The sequence below is a fragment of the Bufo gargarizans genome, chromosome 3, assembly GCF_014858855.1.
Source record: "Bufo gargarizans isolate SCDJY-AF-19 chromosome 3, ASM1485885v1, whole genome shotgun sequence".
In the NCBI taxonomy this organism is placed as follows: Eukaryota; Metazoa; Chordata; class Amphibia; order Anura; family Bufonidae; genus Bufo; species Bufo gargarizans.
The window spans coordinates 200,307,829-200,334,867 of NC_058082.1; the positions used below are offsets into that span (position 1 = coordinate 200,307,829).

The 27,039-nt window shown below is 42.0% G+C and overlaps 1 protein-coding gene across 1 annotated transcript in view; it reads left to right on the plus strand.

Annotated features, from left to right (window-relative positions):
- Window positions 1-7,818: 7,818 nt before the first annotated feature.
- Window positions 7,819-27,039, plus strand: part of OCA2 (OCA2 melanosomal transmembrane protein) — a 439,010-nt gene continuing 419,789 nt past the window's right edge. Inside the window, exon 1 of the mRNA XM_044285952.1 lies at window positions 7,819-8,021. The gene's annotated coding sequence lies outside the window, so the exon portion shown is untranslated. The remainder of the gene's footprint in view (window positions 8,022-27,039) is intronic.

Sequence of the window (27,039 nt, forward strand, 5' to 3'; positions counted from 1 at the left end):
CCCCCCCCAATAGTAATAATTCTCCTTATAATGTGACAGTGCAAAAATACCCCCTTGTAATGCCCCCAGTTGAGCTAATGTCCCCATAGCGCCCCCATAATGTGCCAGTATAAAATACCCCTATATAGTGCCCCCAGTAAATTCCCCCATAGTGCTCCTCTCCGCCCCTTCCTGCTAGTGCCCCCCATAATGTACCAGTATAAAATGCCCCATATATAGTGCCCCAGTAGATGCCCTCAGTGTCCGGCCTCTGATAGGCTGCCGGCCTAGTGTCCCCCATAATGCCCCCCAATAATGTGCCAGTAAGTGTCCCCATAGATGCCCCCCCATCATGTGCCAGTATCAAGTGCCTCTCTCCTTCCCACCCCCATGTGCCAGTATCATAGTGCCAAACCCCCCATGTGCCAGTATCAAGTGCCTCTCTCTTCCCCCCCATGTCCCATTATCATAGTGTCATCTCCCCCCCCAAAAAGTGCCAGTATTAAGTGCCTCTCCCCCCCATGTGCCAGTATCATAGTGCCAACCCCCCCCCCCACATGCCAGTATCAAGTGCCTCTCTCCTCCCCCCATGTCCCAGTATCATAGTGCCATCTCCCCCCCCACAAAAAAGTGCCAGTATCAAGTGCCTCTCTCCCTCCCCCCTCCCCATGTGCCAGTATCAGGTGCCTCTCTCCCTCCCCCCTCCCCATGTTCCAGTATCATGTGCCTCTCTCCCTCCCCCCTCCCCATGTGCCAGTATCAGGTGCCTCTCCCCCCCCATGTGCCAGTATCAGGTGCCAACCCCCCCCTCCAGGTGCCAGTATCAGGTGCCTCTCCCCCCCCATGTCCCAGTATCATAGTGCCATCTCCCCCCCCCACAAAAAAAGTGCCAGTATCAAGTACCTCTCTCCCTCCCCCCCATGTGCCAGTATCAGGTGCCAACCCCTCTCCCCCCCCAGGTGCCAGTATCAGGTGCCAACCCCTCTCCCCCCATGTGCCAGTATCAGGTGCCTCTTCCCCCCCCATGTGCCAGTATCAGGTGCCAACCCCCCTCCCCCCCCAGGTGCCAGTATCAGGTGCCAACCCCCCTCCCCCCATGTGCCAGTATCAAGTGCCTCCCGCTCCCCCCCATGTGCCAGTATCAGGTGCCAGTATCAGGTGCCAGTATCAGGTGCCAACCCCCCTCCCCCCATGTGCCAGTATCAAGTGCCTCCCGCTACCCCCCCCAGGTGCCAGTATCAGGTGCCTCCCGCTCCCCCATGGCAGTAACAGTCGGGTATTAAAAAAAAATAATAAACACTTCTACTTACCTCCATGTCAGCGATGCGATGCAGCCTCTTCCTGTGTCCCGCCTTGTATTGTGTCCTGCCCTGTATGTCCATATATGGAGTCAGTGCTTGTATTTCAGAAAAGTTTCTGCGGGGATTCGAACCCACGACCTTCTACTTCAGAGGCAGAGCAGCTAACCACAAGACCATACCAGCTGCCTTGCTTCTGACTGAAAAAATATGAGACTTCTACTGTTATAGCTGGCTAAGTGTACATCTATACACATGACAGCTGCTCATATATAGAGATATAGCAGAGCTGAGTGTGCTGAGACAGCTGCCATATACAGATATAGCAGTATCTCAGATATAGCAGATATATCTCTATATGACAGCTGTTCCAGCACACTCAGCTCTGCTATATCTCTATATATGATAGCTGCCCCGGAAAACCCAGCTCTGCTACATCTATGCATATGACAGCTGCCCAAACACACCCAGCACTGCTATATCTCTATATGACAGCTGTCCCAGCACACTCAGCTCTGCTATATCTCTATATATGACAGCTGCCCCAGTAAACCCAGCTCTGCTACATCTATACACATGACAGCTGCCCAAACACACCCAGCACTGCTATATCTCTATATGACAGCTGTCCCAGCACACTCAGCTCTGCTATATCTCTATATATGATAGCTTCTCCAGCACACCCAGCTCTGCTACATCTATATATCTCTAAGTATTGCTATACAGTAGATAGATATATAGAGATATAGCAGAGCTGAGTGTGCTGGGGCAGCTGTCATGTGTATAGATGTAGCAGAGCTGGCTGTGTTTCGGCAGCTGTCATGTGTATAGATGTAGTAGAGCTGGGTTTGCTGGGGCAGCTGTCATATATAGAGATATAGTAGAGCTGAGTGTGCTGGTGCAGCTGTCATGTGTATAGATGTAGCAGAGCTGGGTTTGCTGGGGCAGCTGTCATATATAGAGATATAGCAGAGCTGAGTGTGCTGTGACAGCTGTCATATAGAGATATAGCAGTGCTGGGTGTGTTGGGGGCAGCTGACGTGTCTATTGATGTAGCAGAGCTGGCTGTGTTTCAGCAGCTGTCATGTGTATAGATGTAGTAGAGCTGGGTTTGCTGGGGCAGCTGTCATATATAGAGATATTGTAGAGCTAAGTGTGCTGGTGCAGCTGTCATGTATATAGATGTAGCAGGGCTGGGTGTGTTTGGGCAGCTGTCATGTGTATAGATGTAGTAGAGCTGGGTTTTCTTGGACAGCTGTCATATATAGAGATATAGCAGAGCTGAGTGTGCTGGGACAGCTGTCATATAGAGATATAGCAGTGCTGGGTGTTTTGGGGGCAGCTGACGTGTCTATTGATGTAGCAGAGCTGGCTGTGTTTCGGCAGCTGTCATGTGTATAGATGTAGTAGAGCTGGGTTTGCTAGGGCATCTGTCATATATAGAGATATAGTAGAGCTGAGTGTGCTGGTGCAGCTGTCATGTGTATAGATGTAGCAGAGCTGTCTGTGTTTGGGCAGCTGTCATGTGTATAGATGTAGAAGAGCTGGGTTTGCTGGGGCAGCTGTCATATATAGAGATATAGCAGAGCTGAGTGTGCTGGGACAGCTGTCATATAGAGATATAGCAGTGCTGGGTGTGTTGGGGGCAGCTGTCATGTGTATAGATGTACACTTAGCCAGCTATAACAGTAGAAGTCTCATATTTTTTCAATCTGTTGTAATGCAGCCTTTATGGTTGTGTGGGTTAATGCTTTGCCTCTGATACACTGATACATTGGAGGTTGTGGGCTCGAATCCCAGACACACCAGGAGACTATAGCAGACAGTAAGATTAGATAACATTAGAGGCTGCTGCTGTGAAGGGGCCCTGAACACGATATTTAACTAACTTGAAAATAAACTGTCACACACGCTGCCGGGGCGCCGGGCCCCGAAGCAGCTGCTTCCCCGGTAGTTACGCCACTGTTAACAATACTTACCGAATAATCAGTGCGGTGATAATTAAATTAGAACCCAATGCGACATGAGTGCGCCATGTGGTCGTAACCTTATTCTACATTGGCCGATTATGACGATGATTACTTGTTTTGAAGTAAATCATAATGATTAGGGGCTACTGTATATGAGTCTTAAAGGGGTTTTGCCACTTCAGCAAATAGCATTTATTATGCAGAGAAAGTTTCCATGGTTACGACCATCCTGCGGTCCAGCAGCAAGGCTGTGCTTGTACACTTATACAAACCGGATTCCAAAAAAGTTGGGACACTATACAAATCGTGAATAAAAACTGAATGCAATGATGTGGAGATGGCAAATGTCAGTGCAAAGTAGGTGGTCTACCCCGGGCACGTTTGGCTCCCGACCTCCCACTGCTGCCACCCTGCTGACTCCCAGCCACGCTACCACCTTGCTGGCTCCGCCGCTGCCTCACGGGCAAGCTGCCACCCTCTTCTGATGATGATGAAGCCCTTTCTGCACCCGGCTCCTAAGTGCGCAGATGTCTCCTCCACATCTTGGCTTACCAGTAGGTGCTGACTGTCTTCTAGTAGCTCGTCCTCACTGTATAGTGGAGCTGAGCCCACAGCATACAATACTTCTCTGGCTGAGGGAACAGAAAAGGACAGAAGCAGGTTGAGGACAGGTGAGGGCACAGGGCTTGCTCCCGGGCCATGCCAACTAAGGGTTGTGTCTGATGAACCCACCGGCTCTTGGCTGGGGGTGTCTGATGTCACTTGGGACAAAGTGGATGACGAGTCGACCATTTAAGAACCGCTGGGCTGCTGGTCAAGACACGACAGATAGCTGACACTGGGAGCTTAGGCCTCTCGAAGTGACCCCAGCCCCTTACTCTGCTGCGACCTCTGCCTGTGCCAGAAACATTTAGGCCTCTGCCACTCCACTGTTCAGGGCCTGGCAATTCTCTGTCTGACATACTGTTAGATCAAATAAATAAATAGGAAATTAAAACACCCCAAAAAAGTCAGTAATTTTCTCACTTTACCACACAATGGCTAATAAGCCGTTTATTTTTTCCACTAATACACACAAAAAAGGGCTTTAGAACAACAGGTAAGGGTAGGGGATATAACATACAAACCAGATTCCAAAAATGTTGGGACACTAAACAAATTGTGAATAAAAACTGAATGCAATGATGTGGAGATGGCAAATGTCAATATTTTATTTGTAATAGAACGTAGATGACAGATCAAACGTTTAATCTGAGTAAATGTATCATTTTAAAGGAAAAATACGTTGATTCAAAATTTCACGATGTCAACAAATCCCCAAAAAGTTGGGACAAGTAGCAATAAGAGGCTGGAAAAAGTAAATTTGAGCATAACGAAGAGCTGGAAGACCAATTAACACTAATTAGGTCAATTGGCAACATGATTGGGTATAAAAAGAGCTTCTCAGAGTGGCAGTGTCTCTCAGAAGCCAAGATGGGTAGAGGATCACCAATTCCCACAATGTTGCTCAGAAAGATAGTGGAGCAATATCAGAAAGGTGTTACCCAGCGAAAAGTTGCAAAGACTTTGCATCTATCATCATCAACTGTGCATAACATCATCCGAAGATTCAGAGAATCTGGAACAATCTCTGTCGGTAAGGGTCAAGGCCGTAAAACCATACTGGATGCCCGTGATCTCCGGGCCCTTAGGCGACACTGCACCACAAACAGGAATGCTACTGTAAAGGAAATCACAGAATGGGCTCAGGAATACTTCCAGAAACCATTGTCAGTGAACACAATCCACCGTGCCATCCGCCGTTGCCAGCTTAAACTCTACAGTGCAAAGAAGAAGCCATTTCTAAGCAAGATCCACAAGCTCAGGCGTTTTCACTGGGCCAGGGATCATTTAAAATGGAGTGTGGCAAAATGGAAGACTGTTCTGTGGTCAGACGAGTCACGATTCAAAGTTTTTTGGGGAAATCTGGGACGCCATGTCATCCGGACCAAAGAGGACAAGGACAACCCAAGTTGTTATCAACGCTCAGTTCAGAAGCCTGCATCTCTGATGGTATGGGGTTGCATGAGTGCGTGTGGCATGGGCAGCTTGCATGTCTGGAAAGGCACCATCAATGCAGAAAAATATATTCAGGTTCTAGAACAACATATGCTCCCATCCAGACGTCATCTCTATCAGGGAAGACCCTGCATTTTTCAACAAGATAATGCCAGACCACATTGTGCATCAATCACAACATCATGGCTGCGTAGGAGAAGGATCCGGGTACTGAAATGGCCAGTCTGCAGTCCAGATCTTTCACCTATAGAGAACATTTGGCGCATCATAAAAAGGAAGGTGCAACAAAGACGGCCCAAGACGATTGAAGAGGCCTGTATTAGACAAGAATGGGAGAGCATTCCTATTTCTAAACTTGAGAAACTGGTCTCCTCGGTCCCCAGACGTCTGTTGAGTGTTGTAAGAAGAAGAGGCGATGCCACACAGTGGTGAAAATGGCCTTGTCCCAACTTTTTGGGGATTTGTTGACACCATGAAATTCTGATTCAACATATTTTTCCCTTAAAATGGTACATTTTCTCAGTTTAAACTTTTGTTCCGTGATTTATGTTCTATTCTGAATAAAATATTAGAAGTTGGCACCTCCACATCATTGCATTCAGTTTTTATTCACGATTTGTATAGTGTCCCAACTTTTTTGGAATCCGGCTTGTAGAAAAAAGCACCAGCTTACGTGAGCTCAAATGGTCCCGGCCACCAGAGAGGCCGGCATTTTTTCTTATATGGATTGCAGGATTGTTGTAACCATGGAAACAAGCAATGTATAAAATGATGGAAAAATGAATCCAGCCAGCAAAGGAGACAATATGGATAATACCAGTACATTAGTAAGTGCCTTGTATTAACTTTCTCTACATGATAAATGGATGCGGACAGCAGACATATAACATTTGTATGCTGTCCACATTTTTTTTGCGGCCCCATAGAAATGAATGGGTCCGCATTTGATATGTAAAAATACAAATTGAAAATATGTTTGCGTGCTTGAGGCCTAAGTGTGTATACATACAGTATGTACATAGCTCTCAATTATTGATAGTTGACCGGAGGCGATCTTAAAGGGCTGTCTCACTTCAGCAAGTGGCATTTATCATGTTAAAGTTATTACAAGGCACTTACTAATGTATTGTTATCCATATTGCTTCGTTTGCTGGCTTGGTTCATTTTTCTACCACATTATACACTGCTCGTTTCCATGGTTACAACCACTCTATAATCCAGCAGTGGTGCTCGTGCTTACACTATAAAAAAATGCCAGCCTCTCTGGTGGTCGGGACTGTGGGCGCTCACATAGGCGGGTACTTTTTTCTATAGTGTACAAGCACAGCCATGCTGCTGGACCGCAGGGTGGTCGTAACCATGGAAACTTTCTCTGCATAATAAATGCTATTTGCTAAAGTGGCAAAACCCCTTTAAGGGTAACTTCAAACATAGTTTTTTGGTGGCGTTTTTCTGCACCTTTGCTTTTTTGAAGCATTTTTAGCAGTAAAAACATTATCTGCAGCATTGTTGTGTCCCTCAAGCAGTATGACACTGGGTTTTGTATTGCCTGGGAGACACCATAGCGGCACATCATTGACTGCAGTAGCAAAACATGACCCCCATCCGCTTCAAAAGTTATCAAATGGACTAGAACAATGGCACTGTAATGGGGGACTGAAGGAACATGAACCAGTGGGGAGCAGATAAGTATGCTTCCCTTAGCATGTCTGGCTATATAGGGAGGCAGCCCGTAAAGGCTGCCAAAGCTGTACAACCCCTATAATGTTGCCTTGGTCCCTGGTATTTTATTTTTACCTGCTATGTCAGAGATTATTGCATTTCTTAGGGTGTTTTATATGCTTTTTTAGGTTCAAGGCAGTTTACACAGTTGTATTGACAATCCTTTTGAAAAAAAAACAAAAAACTTACAGGGTTGACTTACCCTAAAGGCCCAGAATGCATTTTTTCCCCCTGTTAAATGCATATTGAGCTTTATTTGAGTTTAATCTTGGGGTCAGACAACCCCCCTGAAAATCCATTAAAATACAAAAAATTGTGCATCTAACTTTTCTATGATTTTGCCAGACTTTCATCTAGCATCTAGCCGCAATACTTAGCCAAACTAAATTGCAAAAAACTAAGTTGCGAGCAGCACAAAAAATGCAGGTAAATTCTGTGTGTAAAACTGACTTAAATGTCTTAAGAAATACTCCACAACTTACTAAAACTTTTTACGTTCACTTGTGTAGCTCTGGTATTTTACATGTAAATATTACAGTTAGCCACTAACCCTCTGTGTAAATCCATAGTGTACTTTTTAGAAGTGGACTTTTCTCACCTCAGTAAATGCTACAAGATTACCATTTCTCTGCCTCCTTGGAATACGTTGTGCATAGAAGCTTGAGAACTGCATCACATGCTACCAAACCTAGGAATTTCTGTCTTGAGTGTGGCTCTGGGAGTTATGTAGAACGTGATGGTCACTCTTTCTTGCTGCAGGGATATTAGTTGTTCAGGGCTGATCCCAATTATTCAGTGACCTATTCCCTTTCTCCAAGTCAAAGCTTCATTCAGAAAACACAACCCAGCCTGCTGCTCACATTGCTGAAAGGCACTGGGGAATGTTTTCTGCTTAAATTCAACTTCTTCTCATTTTTCCTCACTCACTTTTTGTCAACTTCTGCCCTTTGCCTCCCCTACTGGAAACAATCACGTCCCAGGACCTACAGATACAGTAAGTGTGATTTACCAGCTATGTTTGATATTATGCCTTAGTCTTATCAGTATGTTATGAATAATATGAATTGGATGCAACAAATATCTCCCAACACCTGGACATATTCAACCTACGTCACAAAGTTTCATTTTTATATATTTGTTCAACCCTCTATAATTTATAGATTATTAGCATGTTTGCATTTGCAATCTTTTACCATTGAATTAGACCCTAAAAGAGACTGTGCTCAATATAGTGTAAGGGTTTAAAAAACAACAACTGTGTTTTATTGTGATCTAGATTTAGCAATCTATGTTGCAACTGGTTGTCCCCCCATATTGGTTCATCATTTGTGTGTCACAATTAGGGATGAGCGAATCGACTTCGGATAAAAACAGTTGAATCGCATAAAACGGTCCGTACAATATTAGAATGTATTGGCTCCTATGACCTGAAGTTATTACTTTGCGAAGTCTCGCGAGACTGCGCATGATAGCTTCAGAAATCAATTTCTACTGTAAAAAACTTGGGTTTGGTTGCAAGGTACCACTTGGAACTGAGCCAGAGTTCGGGAAATACGTTTTTACAGTAGAAATTGATTTATGAAGTTATTATGTGAAGTCTCACGAGACTTTGCAAAGTAATAACTTCAGCTCATAGGAGCCAATACATTCTTATACTTCCAACAAAGTATTATGTGAATCGACTTTTTCCAGCCATTGTGTAAAAAAATTAATAAAACAAAAATCACCTAAAAATGAAATAACAAATGAAAAGGGAAAACAATGTTCAATGTATCATATTTCATTCATAGACAAAGCATACTGTAACATGTCATGGCTCCTCACTTTGGATTGATGTTGCCTAAACCAGAGTGTAAAGTAATCCCTATTTTTCACCTTTAAAGCTCCATGAGTGATTTTAGATTTGGTAAACCAGCTTCCCAGGACCTAAAATAACCTCAGATTGGTTAGCGGTTGTAGTCTGACTGAAGTCCAATGCAATCTGATGTCCGGGACAATGTAATTCAGACAAAGTCAGGTCACAAATATAGGTCAGGTCTGGTGGCATTCAAGAAAGGTTAGGTTAAAAGTAGACAGGCAAAGATCAAATGCCCAAGTCAAAATCGGTGAGAAAAAGGATCATTAAAACAGAAAATACCACAGCACAGCAGCAGAATTGCTCTTCTAAAGCACAGAATATCCCAAATAGTGGATTGTGAAATACTTCTGTAGAGGTCATAGTCATGTGCTGCATTATCTAAGCTGAATGACAGATGGCCTTGCAGAACATTAACACACATACTGTAAAATAAAATGAGGAGATTTGGAAATAAAAGAGAAAAAGAAGAAAAGAAGGACACAAAATCTATCTATATTATGTTAAAAGCTATTTATCATATATACTCAGTATTGCACTGGCTCACCACAGTACTGAGAGATTCTACAATAGTACCATGCTCAGTGGCAAATTGGTCCTATAGGAGAAGGAACGCCTAGGGAGAAAAGCTGATGTGTCTTCCCTGGTGTTCAGATAGTAGTAATTAGCATACAGCACGGAACACGGTAACGGGGCCACAGCGGACGAACGGAGCAGTGCCCAGAAATAATAGTAAGTGCAGGGAGTTTCCTGGGCGCCGCTCTACATGTTCTGCTACTTAGTTAAAGTCTGGACCCATTAAAATGTCCCCTTTAACTTTATTTTCTTATCTTGGATGACATTTTGGGGCTTTGGAACCGATTACTCAACTTACAATGGTTTCAACATACAATGGTCTTCCTGGAACCAATTAATATTGTAACTTGAGAGACCACTGTAGTTGCTAATCAGTGATGGCCAGTTCGCCTGCGAACACATGCGGGCTGCCATCTTTATTCACAAGTCCGGCGATGCACAGGTAAGTCCTTACCTGTGCCTGTGAGCGAGGCGGTCTGAAATCAAATGCAGTCACCGGGAGCAGGCAGTTCCGAGAACAGCCCGATGAAGGCCCCCGGCGGCTCTTCTCGGAACTGTTTGCTCCCGGTGACCGCATTTGATTTCAGACCGGCTCGCACACAGGCACAGGTAAGGGCTAACCTGTGCATCGCCGGACTTGTGATAAAAAATGCTGCCCGCATGTGTTCGCGGGCGAACATGGCGAACTGGCCATCACTGTTGCTAATATCTGACAACAATTGCCAAGGACTTGATGCTTCCCGCTGTAAGAACATGAAAATACCACATAATGTAATTGTGTTTTGCGTTTTATCCCCCCCAATTAAAATGATACTACATACATATTTATAAAAACGAGAAATTATATCTACTATAAGACACTTGTAATTGAAGTTGAAGAGAGGTTAATTAAAAGACTAGACTTTTAAGAAAGAAAAGGAAATGAGAACATTCTGTTATTTGCAAAGTTTGTTAAATAAATAAAAGTTCACTTTATTGCCTTATTGTTGGCTTCATTAAAGCATATAAGGATATCTGTAGACATTCGGGGAGATTTACTAAATGTGTATTTTACACCAGAATTATGGCACAGAATTTTGGAGCAAAACAGTGCACATTAGGTTACACCCCTTTTCAACTAAGCCAAACCCTTCGACCCCCTTTCAAGTAAATGAGAAAAAAAAAATGGAGAAACCTTAGTTGAGCAAAATTACCCCAATTTGTGCCATTTCTTAGATTCTAGATTGCAGGCACTTCCGTAAATCTGGGCCTTTATGTGCCTTACTAGACAAGAGACATGGCTCAAAGGGAATTTGGTATGCCCTAATTGGAAGGGTGTGGTTTAAAATGTGTCAAATGCCACAAATGCACTAACATTTTGGTGCACAGTAAGGCAACCAAAATGTAGATTAAAGTTTCCAACATGCCTAGCAAAATGCTCCAAATTTGTGATGAATTTTGTACACTTTAGACTTTGTAAGTTCACATAGTTTAAATATTAGAAAGCATAATTAAATATCATTGTCTTCAAATGCTATTTTTCAAAAACATTATAAAAGAGTTATTGTTGTGTCTGAAAGCAGCGAATGTAAATGTAGTTAGAGTGGGAAGATGGTGTCATAAGATGCTGCAGGTCAGCAAGTATATATAACACTATTAGCTACTGTATGTGGGGCATCTGTTCTACCATGAGTTGTCCCAAAGTGGATTTACTGATGTGCAGGTAACAGAGCAGAATTCATTATGGAATGTTTTTGTGTAGTATGACAATTTATGGCACAAATAAAAAATTCTGCTCTGTTACATCTATACAGTACATTTGAAAGGGAATGTCTATGTTTTAATACCATTTTTAATATCCATGTCCATAATTCTTCATACTATAATTGTATAAGAGATTGAGTGTTGTTTCTTTCAGTTACGAAACTCCAAGAGGTTCCTGAAAATTCAGTGGCAGTTGTACAAACTTGTAGAATTTGCAGTATACTACTGTACTGTTAGTAGTAGATGCAGGGAGCCTGAATTTCAACTTTATAATTTTGGGCCCATCTATGTTCAGGGGTGGACATTTACTTTATGTATGAAGCATCACTTAACACTGTTTTCAGTGTACATCAATGCACACCATGTGCTTCATAATGAAAAAAGAGTATGTAATACTTAATTACTGTGGAAATAAACTCAGGGTTAAACATTATAGGGGTTGTCCCATGACAAATACTTATCCCCTATCCGCGGGCTATCTTCCTCAGTTGCATAGATTTGAATGGATGGGCACTGCTTATGCACAACTGCTTTTCCATTCAAATAGGGGAACATGACGTTTCTGTGCTTGTGATTAGTGGCTGGACCCCTGCCAATCAGACACTTATCCCCTATCCTCTGCATAGGGGATGTGTTTGCCACGGGAAATCCCCTTTAAATGACAAACCCCTTATTTCAAAGACTATGTCAACCCCATACAAATGCAAGAGGGGCAGAAATAGGACTGCACTACAGTACCTGGACTCTTTACTGCCCAGTTTTTTCAAATATAAAGCCACCACAATAATGCAGACACTTTAAACATATTGTATGTTGCATTGACCTAGCTCATTAGCCACATTTTACATACTCTTAACCAATTGTTTATAGGAGAGGTCCACAGACTTTTGTGTATCAAAAAGTGCTTTGAAATATAATACATTGTTGAGCCACAATGAATATTAGAAAGAGAAAAGCCCTGTGATGATATGACTAAATGGTATGACTCTTATCCTAATGTTAAATGACAGTGATATGCTTTTGAGGCTAGCACAAAGCTAGAACCTAGTATAGACACATGTGGGGTGGCTTGAGCTACTGCTTGGTGAACAATGTTTGAGAGCAGAGGTGCTCAAACTGTGACCTGGAGGCTGCCTGTGGCTTGGAATACTGTTCTGTGTGTTTTTGGAGACACTGTATGACCAGCACATTTATGAGCATCACTCTGTACCCAGCACTGTTATGAGCATTACTGTGTGGCTGGCACTGTTATGAGCATCACTGTAAGGCTTGTACTGTTATGAGCATCACTGTGTGGCTGGCACGGTTATGAGAATCACTATGTGGCAGGCACTGTTATGAGCATTAGAGATGGCCTTGCGGTTCGCCTGGTGGTCGTTTCACTGCCAACTTTGCGCGTTCGCGATTCGCTGAACATGTGAACATATGGCGTTGTTTGCCGGCGCCATATTCTTTTGCATTTGTATAAAGTTGAGAAATTTTAACCTTCTGTTCTGTCCCATATTCACTCTAAATAAATAGACGAAGCGGCCACTTTGTGGCCTCTTCATGCTGCTGCCACCTCTGCAATCTCTCGTCGTCGTGCCACTCTGTTGCCCCTTCATGCTTTGGCGATCTCATGCTGCTACCACCTCCACACTATGTCACCTTGCCATTCTGTGGCCTCCTGATGCTGCTGCCCCCTCCACACTATATCACCTTGCCATTCTGTGGCCTCCTGATGCTGTCGCCACCTCCACACTAGGTCATTGTGCCACCATGTGGCCTTCTCCTAAGGCGGCTACTGTCGCCACCTCCAGACTGTATCATTGTGCCACTCTGTGGCCTCCTCATGCTGCTGCTACTGCTGTCCGCTGCCACAAGACTACACAGTGTAGAGGTATACTGTATATTGTGTGGCACAGTGTATGCTATATGTGTATGAAAAATATATTTCACATGAAAACTTACAATTACTTGGCTTGGCCCTTGGGGATCTCGGACACCACTTCAACACTTTGGCTGGGGGGGCTTGGTGGGGCCAATGTTGTGTTTTATCCTAATGAGAAATATTTCATAATAAGGATTTGGAGAAGGGGCAGAGGGATAGCAGAGCAGAGAGAGGCTGGTGCTGCTACTAGGGGGCTCATACCATGGGGGAGTAAAAAAAGCCCACCATAATGCCCCCCCCCCCAGTAGTAATATTTCTCCTTATAATAGACAGTGCAAAAAATATCCCCTTGTAATGCCCCCAGTTGAGCTAATGTCCCCATAGTGCCCCCATGATGTGCCAGTAGAATATACCCCTATATAGTGCCCCCAGTAAATGCCCCCATAGTGCTACTCTCCCCCCTAGTGCCCCCCATAATGTACCAGTATAAAATGCCCCATATATAGTGCCCCAGTAGATACCCTCAGTGTCCCTCATAATTAGCAAGTATAAAATACCCCTTCTTAGTGCCCCCTGTAGATGACCCAATGGTACTCCTCTCCCCCTTCCCCATAGTACCCACCATAATGTGTCCCAGTATAAAATGCTACTGTACAGAGCCCCCCATATATAATATTCCTTCTTTGTGGCCTCAGTAGAAGCCCCTATAGTGCCCACCAATAATGTGCCAGTAACAAGAGCACCCCCATCATGTGCCAGTAATAAGAGCCCCCCATCACTTGCCAGTAACTAGAGCCCCCTAATGTGCCAATAACAAGAGTCCCCCTAATGTGCCAGTAACAAGAGCCCCCCCCCAATGTGCCAGTAAAACTATTGTACATATAAAAAACAAAAAACAAAAGAAAAACACTTATACTTACCTCCATGTCAGCGATGCGATGCAGGCCTCTTCCGGCCTGTGTCCAGCGCTGTACGGCTCAGGCAGCCTGCAGCCTATCAGAGGAAGGGGAAAGGACACTCCTCTCCCTCTCCTGAGGACGGCGATACAGATGAGTATAGAGATGAGTGCTTCCACAACAGAAGCGCTCATCTCCCTGTGCCATTGCCCCGTTGTTCCCCCCGGATCAGCCAGTGCTCAGTGGCCTGCTCCTGATGCTGCTTCTGCTGCTGCTGCCGCCACCTCCAGACCCTGTCATTGGGCTACTCTGTGGTCTCCTCATGCTGTTCCCACCCTCCCAACTTCATGACTGGGCCACTGTTTTGCCTTTCGGCCCGGCTGACATCATCCTTTCTTTGACCCTTCTTCTGGTCTGTCAGAAGAAAGGAAAAATGAGAAGCACAATGGATTCTATCTGTGTAGCAGCTGTAAGGCTTATATGGTCTCATCAGAATTGGCTTATGATTTGATAGCCAAAAGCAGGAGTGGGTACAAAAGACAGAAGACATGCAAATATTCCATTCACCTGTCATCTCTGTTTTGGATCCACTCCTGTTTTTTTGGGCATTAGCAATACTGATGGATTACTGACCAAATGCTGACCGAGTGAAGGCGGATGCTCCACAGACAGGATCTGTTTTTTGTGGGTTATTGTTCTGACGGGCAAATTAATCAGTGAAGTCAACACAAACTTACTGCTGACACCCTCTACACTCTGTTGGGGGGGCTCTACTTTGTATAAGCAGAACAGGTTCTGTAAACATCTATGTGGAATCAGCTGGCAACGGTGTAAAAGGAGTGCAATTCTTCTTGCTGCCAACATCGACTTGTAAGGCTGAGTTCCTACTTAAGTGAAGTGTGCAGTGATTCTAAGAGTGACGCCTGCCATCTGCATGTCATACTGACTCACAGTATTATTTCACTACCACAGCACACTCCCTATGAGTGTTACTGCAAGGCACAGTGTTCTACACCCCTATAAAGGCTCTCTACAGATCGGGAATAGCCGTTGTTTAACGCGATCCGCCGGAAAAAAAATTCTGATGATATAATTATGTTTTCTTTCTGTGAGGTAAATGTGTACATAGTGGCATTATTTTGTGTCTGTGCTATGATGTAAGATATGACGACAATGTAGGGATAGTGTAGCCCGAAAACTTCCCAGACCCACTATCACTGCCTACTTGTATCCTATACGGACCCCACAACTGGTCGATGGTCCCTATACTACGTATGTGAGGAAGCAACACACAAACAGGGAATAAACAAAAACAACTAAAGTAGTAGTACCAGGGTCAAAAGCAGACGGACAACGAATTGCCAAGAACACCGGTTATGAGCATCACTGTGTGGCTGGCACTGTTTTGATGGGAAGTTGTAAGGTTGTGTGAGTTCTATATGTAACAATTTAAAAGGAGCAATCTAAGTTAGTGCAGACTTGGCGAGGCAGTATATAACTGGTATTCTCACTTTGTAGCTGTTTATGCCTTATTCCCAAGTCATTATTTTGGTTAGTGATTTCCTTCGCTGATTGTCAGCCAAAACCAGGAGTGGAGCTTACACACAGATAAAGTATAATGGAAAGATTTGCTCTTGTTTTTTGACCCACACTGGTTTGGGCTCACAATCACTGATGGAAATAGCTGATCAAACCCTGACCATGTGAATAAAACCATAGAGTGATGCTTCAAAATGTACAATTCCTATCTGAAACATTTATAGTAAATTAGTATGTAATCTGATCCCTATTTGCCCTCCAGAGAGGGAAAATGTGGAGACATAGCCACATATGCATGCTGTTCAATTTATTGCAGTTTTATACAAGCTGTAAAATGCTTAGCTCTTTACATGTTGTTTCAAATATTGGAGGTATCAAAACTGGAACCAAAACCTATAAGACATTTGTACATATGCTATCAGCTATTATTGGTTTTATTGGGGCCCTTGGGAGCAGTACAATGGGATTGTGTCTCTTAGACCAGAAAATTATTGTGAACATTCATGCTATGGCAAGAATTTCATGGAAATAAATTGAACATTTTTAGTTTTTAATATATAGTGAAATATACTGTATTTGTCTACTAAGAGATGCTTGTAATTTACATATCAATTAACACAATATTAAATTGTGGGAGTCCGACTCCCGGCACCCCCTGCCAAACAGCAGTTTGAAGAGAACGCAGCTCTTGTGTTCTCTTCTCTGTTTAACTGCTTGCCGTGGACATTGCAGTGGCGAGCAGGTGTATTTACTACTCCTTTGCCCCCATTTACTTCAATGGGATGGTTCTGTCCTGTTTACAAAAGCAGACAACCCATTTAAGGAAGATAGATCAGAAAGTGCCTGTAGAACTCAGACCTGGCAAATGCATTTCTACTCATTATATAAAATAATATATCTCTTTCTTTTCATAAAAGTAATAGTATTCTGCCACCAATGTACACAAGAGAAGTTTGAAGAGTGTGAATGGCAATCTCTTGTACAAGCAATGGAAAATTGTGAACTCGTTATAATCATTCCCCTAGCGACACCAGCTGCAGGTGTAAGTCCATTGAGGGAGATGCAATGAATATGCCTTTATGCAGGAAACAGGAGAATGAATTCCTTCTCCACAATTTTTGCAGTATACCAATGTCAGTCTACCACCTATAAAATACATATTAACATAATAATAATATTATTAATAATATGGGGTTTCATATTAATAACCAATGGTATTTCCAGAAAAAAACAGGACCTGTACCTCTCCTGACATGTCTGCGTTAGTAACTACTTGCATTCCCCATGTAATAACAACTCTGGAGTATCGCATGACTATGTTGTGCCATTCCTTTATTATTCCTGCAAGAAGTCATGAATAAATTATTAGCAGTTTGCAATGAAGGTCCGGATGGGTGTTACCAGTTGGGAGTGTGTCCGTAGACAGTCTGCCACCGATTGGATAATATAAGACTGTGTAGGGACATATTTTTGTTTACTGTAGGATGTAGGATAAATATAGAATTGTCTACATTTATTTCTGCATGGGAGACTAGGAATGGTTCCCTGCAGAAATATCAGCCTCATAATGTTATGTGGGCCTATGCATTATATATATGAATCACCGCAAAATTTGTACTCCACCTCGAATAAAAAATACTCCTCCAAATAGTTAGGAGTATTTTTGCTCTTCTGGAAAAAAATTTAGTGCGACCTCTGGTCTACATATTAATCAGCAGTGGCAGACAGCCCCAGCTTTATGCTGGCAAGCACCACTGCTTCAATAGGAAGAGCAGAGCTACACAGACATACAGAAGGTGGCAAGATGATCTTGATCATCTCGCCACTTAACTTGCCCTGCAGTGATTCTGGCGGCTGGCGCTGCAATTTTTCATGCTGTGTCCCTCATGAAACAGAAGCTGCCTGTGACTCAGTGGTGGACATCTAAGGCTGCCGCTAGTCCCCCAAGACAGTATTATATAATATAGGTAAATTTATAGTTTAATAAAAATATAATTTCACATTTTACTGCATTCCCCTCTGTAAATTACAACTCCTAGCATGCCCTATGAGATGCAAACCTTCAGGACCTGCTTGGGGTTGTAGTTTTCCTGCAACATGCTGTAATTTTATATCACAATTATGATTGCATGCTACAAAAATTTTAATAAAAATTGCTAAAAAAGCCATACACACTCCAACATGCGGTATTAATATAGTAGACTGGCCCCTCAAAAAATGAGTCCTCACACAGCTCCTTTGACTTAAATGTAAAAAAAATACTGTATTTTTTGTTTCATTTTGTGCTTTAGTTGTTTTTCTTTTAGTATTAACCTGTAGGATACCTAGGTTTTAAGAAAAAAAAAAAAAAATGCTTTCCCATAATAAAGTCATATAAAATTATAAATAACAGAAAAAAAGAAAAACAGACATATATTTGGGTATCTATCACTGCATCCACAACATTCTATAAAAATATCACGCAATCTATCCCCTCAGGTGAATGCCATAAAAAAAACTAAATAAAAACAATGCCAAAACAAAGTCTAATGCCAAGCAATATAAAAATCGTATGTACTCTGAAATGGTACCAATCAAACTGTCACCTCATCCTGCAAAAAGCAAGCTCCTACATAAGACAATCGCCCAAAAAATTTGAAAAATATGGCTTTCAGAAAATGGTAACAGGAAAAGATATTTTTCACTGTGTAAAACTTAAATGGATTGTCTTATCTCAGACAATCTTATCTCGAAAGCTTGCAGCTTTGTCATCTTCTTTACAATTAGCCATTGAAAATTATCAGCCACTATGGATTCTCATTTTTTAAATCTTCTACTTACTGGTTAACACGGTGCAGATATAAATTGTACTTTTGCATAATCACTGGTTACCTTTGATTAAATCTTTCTAGGGAAGGAATGAAAAAACTAAACTAAACAAAAAAATATATATTTAACATCCTTTTATGTTCATTTTGAGATGTTCAGTTTGCGGCATAAATATCATGATAAATTTAGTCAGGCTCAGTACAATTATAGTGATACCAAATAAATACAGTTTTTTTGTTACATATTACTACTATTAAAAATTGTTTAAAAAAATGCTTTTTGCATTGCTGCATCCCAAGACCCATACATTTTTTTTTTGTGGAGGGAATTACATTTTTTAATTGAAATACAATTTAACATGAGATTCTCTAATCATTTCCATAATACACTATACTACTTAAGTAGTACAGGCTATTATGCTGTTAGTAAGAAACTGTCATGGGGTCTATCAGGCTACATCTCTGGCAGAACCTGAGAAGCATATACTGAGGTAAATCTGGGGGCCTCCGTTAAGCCCCAGGTTTTCATGTAGAGAGCACATCATCATCTCTCCTGCATGAACTGAAGAAAGTCTGATGGGATTTACAAGACAACAGTGTTTGGAAGAGTGCAGTAGCACCTTTAATAAAGAGTGGTGGTTTCTCACCCTCCAGATTTCAACCAATGAAAATCCCTGACATTCAGTTGTATGAAATTATACATGTCCTAGTTGAGATACAAGCCTTTAGTCTACTTTCTTACTTTCACATTTTATATTAATATTTGTGTGCCAAAACCAGGAGTGGGTCAAAGACACTGAAGATGTGCCTATATTTATTTTATACACTTTCTCTGTAGGTTCTACTTCTGGTTTTTGCTCACGAAATACTGCTGTGTGAAAGTGGCTTGTATACTTATCGGTGTATAAGTGTCACCACCACCCAAGAACAGGAACCAAGCAACATTTAGCTTTATTATTCATATTTTCTTATAATTATAGGCAATTAAAGTGTGTGCTTTTCAAAATCCGGAGTACAAGTCACAATAAAGGTAATTAGCTCATAGCAAGTTATCTTAAATTAATGCGATTTTGAAACATGACTCATGTGGGCTTTTAAGCGCTTTTCTGAAGCAAACAAACAAGGTAAAGTGGCACTTGATAAAATGACCAAATGTATTCAAACCTTTATATAAACTCCATATATCTACTTAAAGATAGGATTCTGTTTGTGTTAACCCCATCCAGTCAAACTGTTTAGACGTCATGGTTGCCATCTTTACAGAGTCTCAGTTCAGTTTGTAATAATGATAATACGGACAGTTCTGTCATTTTAAAATGTGCTACAGGATAAGAAAATGTATTATTGATTGACAGTTTGCAGGACAATTTGCATATTTGGTAGGGAATGATTTTAGAAGACATAAATAAAGAAATAAAACATAAGTAAAAGTATAAATGAATTACTGTAGTTCAATATCCCAACCCAACTAGCCACTGAAAATATGTATACATCAGACAGGTGCGTTTACAGGGGTTTTCCAGAAGTTCCTATCCTCATATTTAATCAACAACATCTGGTTGTGAGGGGTCTGACTCTTGGCACCCTCGCTAATCAGCTGTTTAAAGAGGACGCAGCATACCAAGGACAGTGCGATAAATTGAATAACAGTTGAGGTTGACATTGCAGCCCAGGCCCATCCAATTAAATAAGACTGAACTGCAAATAAGCCATGCTAACAATGAATGTGATGTCACTGCCCCAGGAAGAGGCCAAGACACTCACCCAAGCACAAAAGTCTCTTCAATCAGCTGATCAATGGACCCCTACCAATCAGATATTGGAGACCTATACTGCGGTAAGGCCATTAATAGAGAACTCCTAGAAAAACATTTTTAAATAGCTATAAAAGCAGAATTCATATGGTTGATAAATATGACATACTGTCTGTACATAAGTGGGGCTTGTTTTGTATTGTTATAAGGTCCAATATTTCCAAAGTCCTATATTCTTTGTTGTACAATCCTGTTTAAGGTACAGTAAGTTGAAGAAACTGGTGTACGCTATAGCGGAAGTCTATGTCAGCCCCTAGCTGGTATAGAATTAAGTTTGTAGCTCATGGACTGCCAGAGATGTGACTAAATTATTAAGAGGTATCTTAGCAAATGCAATCTTGATAAATGTCCCTGATGATGTGATAATGCTGATCGTTTGTAATACTTCAGAACATGACTTCACTTACAGCAGCCACCTTTCCGAAGTCCTATCTAAAGATCCCTTTAAACGAGACAATTAAGTAGGTAATTGTTGGGATGGAACCGTTCCTTCACGGCAAGGGTCTGCTCGTCAGTGGAGGAGTGATCTGCAGCGATCTCCTCTACATTATGGGGAGGAGTGATCGTTAATGCCATTGCTCTTCCCCTTACAGACTCGGCTACAGACTTGTTGTTTGCCGGCAGCAGAGTGTTTGGACACCATGATCTGCTGCCGGCAAACAATGATTTAGGTGCTTACACAAATGCCAACTACCCAACGAATGAGCGTTTCCCTCATTCATCGGGTAATCGGTGGCAACTATACACTGCCAGATAATCGCTAATGGCTTACAGGAGAAGAGTGATGAATTTACTGTAGTTAGGTTTTATTTCTCTAACTGAAACTGCTCTTGAAACTAGATGGCAAGAAAATCAAAAAACTCCAAACAGCAAACTGAACCCATAACAGACACAACTTCAATACAATAAGAACATGGAACAACAAATCCCAGGATGCACTCAAACAATGCCAATGAACTAGAATTCAAAACTCTAAGGCCCCTTGCAGACGAGCATGCCGGATTTAGTCTGGATGCGTTGCGGGCGGGTAAAGGGAAACCCGGGCGAGTTTGCACGCAATTTGCCTGTGATTGCGTTGCATTGTTCAGTTTTTTCCACGCGAGTGCAAAACATTTTAATTCATTTTCCACGTGTGTGATAAAAAACGGAATGTTGGTACCCAGAACCGAACCTGGACTTCTTCACTGAAGAATGGTTATAATGGAAAATAATAGCATCCTTTAATACAGAATGCTAAGTAAAATGTCCATTGAGGGTTAAAAAATAATTAAAAAAAATACTTATCTCATCCACTTGATCGCGCTGCCGTTATCGTCTTTCTTCTTCTTGTAGGACCTGCAAAAGGACCTGCGCTGACGTCATCATGCTCACCACGTGATATAAGAACCTTCTATCTTCAGTCAGCAGGACCTGCGCTGATGTCACCGCGCTCGCTATGTGGTGACCGCGATGACCTCAGCGCACGTCCTTTTGCAGGTCCTGCAAGAAGAAGAAAGAAGACGATAACGGCTGAGCGATTAAGTGGATGAGGTGAGCAGTTTTTTTTATTATTTTTAACCCTTAGGCTGGGTTCACACGTGCATTGAGGGAAAAGGTGCGGGTGCGTTGCGGGAACATGCGTGATTTTTCCGCGCGAGTGCAAAACATTGTAATGCATTTTGCACGCGCATGAGAAAAATAGGCATGTTTGGTACCCAAACCCGAACTTCTTCACAGAACTTCGGGTTTGGGATCGGGGTTGTGTAGATTGTATTATTTTCCCTTATAACATGGTTATAAGGGAAAATAATAGCATTCTTAATACAGAATGCATAGTACAATAGCGCTGGAGGGGTTAAAAAAATATAAAATTATTTAACTAACCTTAATCCACTTGCTCGCACAGCCGGCATCTCTTCTGTCTTCTTATTTGCTGTGTACAGGAAAAGGACCTGTGGTGACGTCACTCCGGTCATCACATGATCCATCACCATGGTTAAAGATCATGTGATGTACCAAGTGAGGACCGGAGTGACGTCACCACAGGTCCTTTTCCTGTACACAGCAAAGAAGAAGACAGAAGAGATGCCGGCTGCGCGAGCAAGTGGATTAAGGCGAGTTAAATTTTTTTAACAAATTTTTTTACCCCTCCAGCGCTATTGTACTATGCATTCTGTATTAAGAATGCTATTATTTTCCCTTATAACCATGTTATAAGGGAAAATAATAATGATCGGGTCTCCATCCCGATCGTCTCCTAGCAACCGTGCGTGAAAATTGCACCGCATCCGCACTTGCTTGCGGATGCTTGCGATTTTCACTCAGCCCCATTCACTTCTATGGGGCCTGATAAACGCACAATATAGAGCATGCTGCGATTTTCACGCAACGCATAAGTGATGCGTGAAAATCACAGCTCATGTGCACAGCCCCATAGAAATGAATGGGTCCGGATTCAGTGCGGGTGCAATGCATTCACCTCCCGCATTGCACCCGGGTGAAAATCTCGCCCGTGTGAACTCAGCCTTAATGGACATTTTACTTAGCATTCTGTATTAAAGAATGCTATTATTTTCCATTATAACCATGTTATACTAGAAAAACATAAAATAAATACACTTTAATGGGGTCCCGGGGCTCATCCCTATTTATTAACATCATCTCCTTGAAAAGCGCATTGCAGCCGCACTTGCTTGCTGATGCAATGCGTTTTTCATGCAGCCCCATACACTTCTATAGGGCCTGCGTTGCATGAAAAACGCAGATTATAGAACATACTGTGATTTTCACGCAACGCACAAGTACAACATCGCTCATGTACACAGCCCCGTTGAAATGAATGGGTCAGGATTCATTGCGGGTGCAATGCGTTCACGTCACGCATTGCACCCGCGCAGAAAACTCGCCCGTTTGAAAGGGGCCTAAAAGTAACTACACATAGCACTAATATACCCAGCACAGAGTTATCATATTTTTTATTGCATGCCTTTCATTTACATATTCTCTATATAATTACTTTATAGAAACAATTGGGGTCATTTATCAAACTGGTGTACAGTAGAACTGGCTTAGTTGCCCATGGCAACCAATTGAATCCAACCTTTCATTTTAAAAAGGAGCTGTCAAAAATGAAGGTGGAATCTGATGGGTTGCTATGGGCAACTAATCCAATTCTACTTTACACTGGTCTGATAAATGACCCCAAATATCAGTTTATAAAAACATTGGTTTATAAAGACAACAGGAATTCAAGCCTCTTAATACTAAACAATTTGCTTAAATTATCATTTCATATAGGTAGAGGTAACACTGATCTTGAGCTAGTAACAAAATGCAACAACCCAGTAATGTGTCTGTATTATAGCCAGTGGCGTACTAAGGGAGGGGGGGTGGTCCACCCCAGGTGCTGGCTCTCAGGGGGGTGCCAAAAGCAGTGAACGCTTCCATAAATACAGATGGAAGTGCTCATTGCTGTAGCGCTAGGAGCTGCGGTCCTATCAATCAACACTCAGCTCCCGTGCTCCTCCCCTCTTTCAGGCTGATGGCACTCTGAATGGTGAAGCAGGAAGACTTCTCCCTGCTCCACCATTCAGCCTGCAGGCACAGATCACGCTGCCGGCCTGTGTGGACGAAGCCTGCAGCCTGGAAATCTGTATAAGCTCCACCCACACAGTGCTGCAGAGCGATTTGTGTCTTCAGGGAAGAGAGGTATGTGAGCTTCAGGAACGGGACAATATATAGTATAGCACCCCTAATAGTGCATAGTATGCAACACCCCACAGTATACAGAATAATACCCCACACAATATGCAGTATATAGTAAAAGACCACACAGTACGCAGTACCCCATAGAATGTAGCACCCCACAGTATGCAGTAGCCCACCGTATGCACTATATAGTATAATGCCACTCAGTATGCAGTATATGGTATAGTGACACCCCATGTCACTTTTTCCTTATGTAATCTTCCCAAAAAACAAATCAATAAAACTATATTGAATTTCTCCTTCAGCAACATTCTTGCTGGAGAGAAAGGACCTATGATGACGTCATTACCATCTGACAAGTAACACTGATATGTTACTGGTCACATGGCGAAGTCATCAAAGGTCCTTTCTCCTGAGAATCACAGGTTTCCTTCTTTGTAATGGGTGTTTTGGGTGGGGATAGGCCCCACAAAAATGTTCAGCCCGGGGCTGCCTAAAACAAAAGCTCCTATTATAATCCATAATTGACGGTTACATAGTCAGGTTTTCTGTTTCAGCCTTGGGAACCAAAACTATGAGTAAATTCAAAAGATAGGAGAAGTCGTACCTTTACACTTTTTCTCCTTCCATGAATCACTTCTGACTTTGGCTTCCAAAACTTCATCAGGCAACCTGACCATGTGGCTGTACCATTATCGGCTCAGAGAAATGAATATCTAGAGCCCTTTTGTTATATGGATATCTTCAAGTAATTAAAAAAGTTATTAAAAAAGATCATAGCACACATGAGTGGTATGTTTTAATATATACAGTACATCTTGCTTTTCTTACTATCATAAGCTCCAAACAGTTGCATAAGTTGCCCATTGCATTACATTGTAAATATAATTATACTTTGCGGATACATTAAGAAATAAGTATGCCAATAAATAACCACCAAGACTCTCTCTCGCATATACCATATGGATATATTTGCTGTATACAGTACAGCTATAGACATAATGAGCTGTGAACATAGCCGTAATTGATATTTTTTGCTTTCTTTCAGCCTCCTACCACATATTATGTGTTAGCACCATCCTTTGTAATCTCGTTTTCCTGTATACCACAAGGAAATGTTTAGTGCACTTGCATCCTTATATAGCTAATTAATGTAGAGTCTCTGGAAAGTCTGCTGATGTCTTCTGTACTGGAAACTTAAAATTTAATGACTTCAAACTTTACTATCTGAACACAAGTAAATTGCTTCATTTATTAAACTTTCATCTAATCTTATGACAGCAAGGCTCTACAAATGGAATGTAGCTACAAGACACAGGTTTCTAATTTTTTCTTATGTGTCGGAATCGGATGATAATTCCTTTCATTATCCCGATCTCAGGGTAAAGAAAGAAATGTCGAGCATTGTTGATTATATAAGCCACAAATAATTTGGTTGCGTTAGTGCTCCTCAGAAGATCCTTGGTAATCAAAACATAGGAGGCAGTAATTATGCACTGGCTAAAGTGAACATATTCAATTTAGCATTAATGGGTAGGAAGTTTTACCAGCAGCTCATTTTTAGCTATACAGCTAGGCAGAAAAGATTCTTGTATATATATATCTTATTAAAATTTCATGAGTCTGTGTATCAAAGCAAATGTGGGATATGAGTAGCTCCAGATGCATCAGTGAGAAAGCCTTGCTTAAATTCTACTTGTTTCTTCAATGATGGAAAACATTAAAAAGACTTTCATCCAATCCACTCTGATCATCAGTATAATTTTAAAACTATGCAGTATCTGGTTATAAGAATAAGTATGTTTTAGTGGATGTTTGTCAGTAAAATGAAACGTTACAATGATCAGCCACAACATAAAAAACAATTGCCTAATATTTTTTGCAGGATCCCCTTCTCCTGCAGAAAAATCTCTAATTAATCAAAGCATGACCCCACAAGACCTCTAGCACTAAGCATTAGCAGCAGATCCTTTAAAGGCTATGCACGCCTTTGGGGGCAATTTTATTTTATTGCATTGTATTCATTTTGAGCTAAAAATATTTTTTTAATTGGTCTTTGGAGCCCCTTTCTCTGAACATGGCTGAGATGCTGCAGTAGCAGGATCTGAATTTCCTCTCTGTTCCATCAGGCAGCTCACCTGAGGGCTCTTTATCTCTGATCTTATAAACACTTATTATAGCTCAATCCTTAACTTACTGATAAGAATGTGGCTTAAATAAGTGTTCATGACCTGTTAGTAAATTAGAGATAACTGTTATTAGATAATGGCACAAAGTGAAAGTAAAAAGTACATGCACACAGCTAGACCAAATGAAAAAAATGATTTGTAGCCCAAAATGAGTAAAATTCAATCATAAAAAAATTGCCTCCGAAGGTGTACATAGCCTTTACGTCCTTTAAGTTGCAAGGTGGGGCTACAATGGGCTCGGGAGGCAGCATGGAGAACAAGAGTGGTGGTAGCAATAATGGTGGTAATAGTCATTGACAGTGGCAGTCCTTACTCTTGCACTCCCTGGGTCATGCAGTGAAGGGAGGGCTCAGCCCTTTATTCCTTCTGGGCACACCCTGGACTTTTGGGGTCTCCTGCCTGGTGGTGACTGGGGTGCCCTTGATGGTAGATGGTTGGCAGGGTGCAAGGCAAGATAAAGGTATTCAAATGGAGGGCTGGTAGATTATGTTGGAGTCAATGCTCAGGCCTGTTTTGTTACAATAAATAAAGTCTCTCTTTACTGCATAGATGATGGGAGTTGCGAACATATACTGTAGCAGAAATAGGCACAGTTCTGAGGTATCTTACAGAGTAGGCTTTTCCCAAGAGCTGTGTATAGACAGTAGCAACAGTGGTAGTAATCTTCCCCGAGTCTCTCTCCTTTCTCATTAAAGGGGTTTTCTCACTTCAGCAAATGGTATTTTATCAAGTAGACAGTGTTTATACAAGGCACTTACTAATGTATTGTGATTCTCCATATTGCCTTCTTTGCTGGCTTGATTAATTTTTCCATCACATTATACACTTCTTGTTTCCATGGTTACGACTACCCTGCAATCCATCAGCGGTGGTCGTGCTTGCACAGCATAGGGAAAAAATGCCACCCTCTTTGGTGGCTGAGACCATGGGAGTGCACAGGACAGTGCTTTTCCTATAGTGTACAACTACTGCTGCTGGATTGCAGGGTGGTCGTAAGCCCTGGAAATGAGCAATATATAATGTGATGGAAAAATGC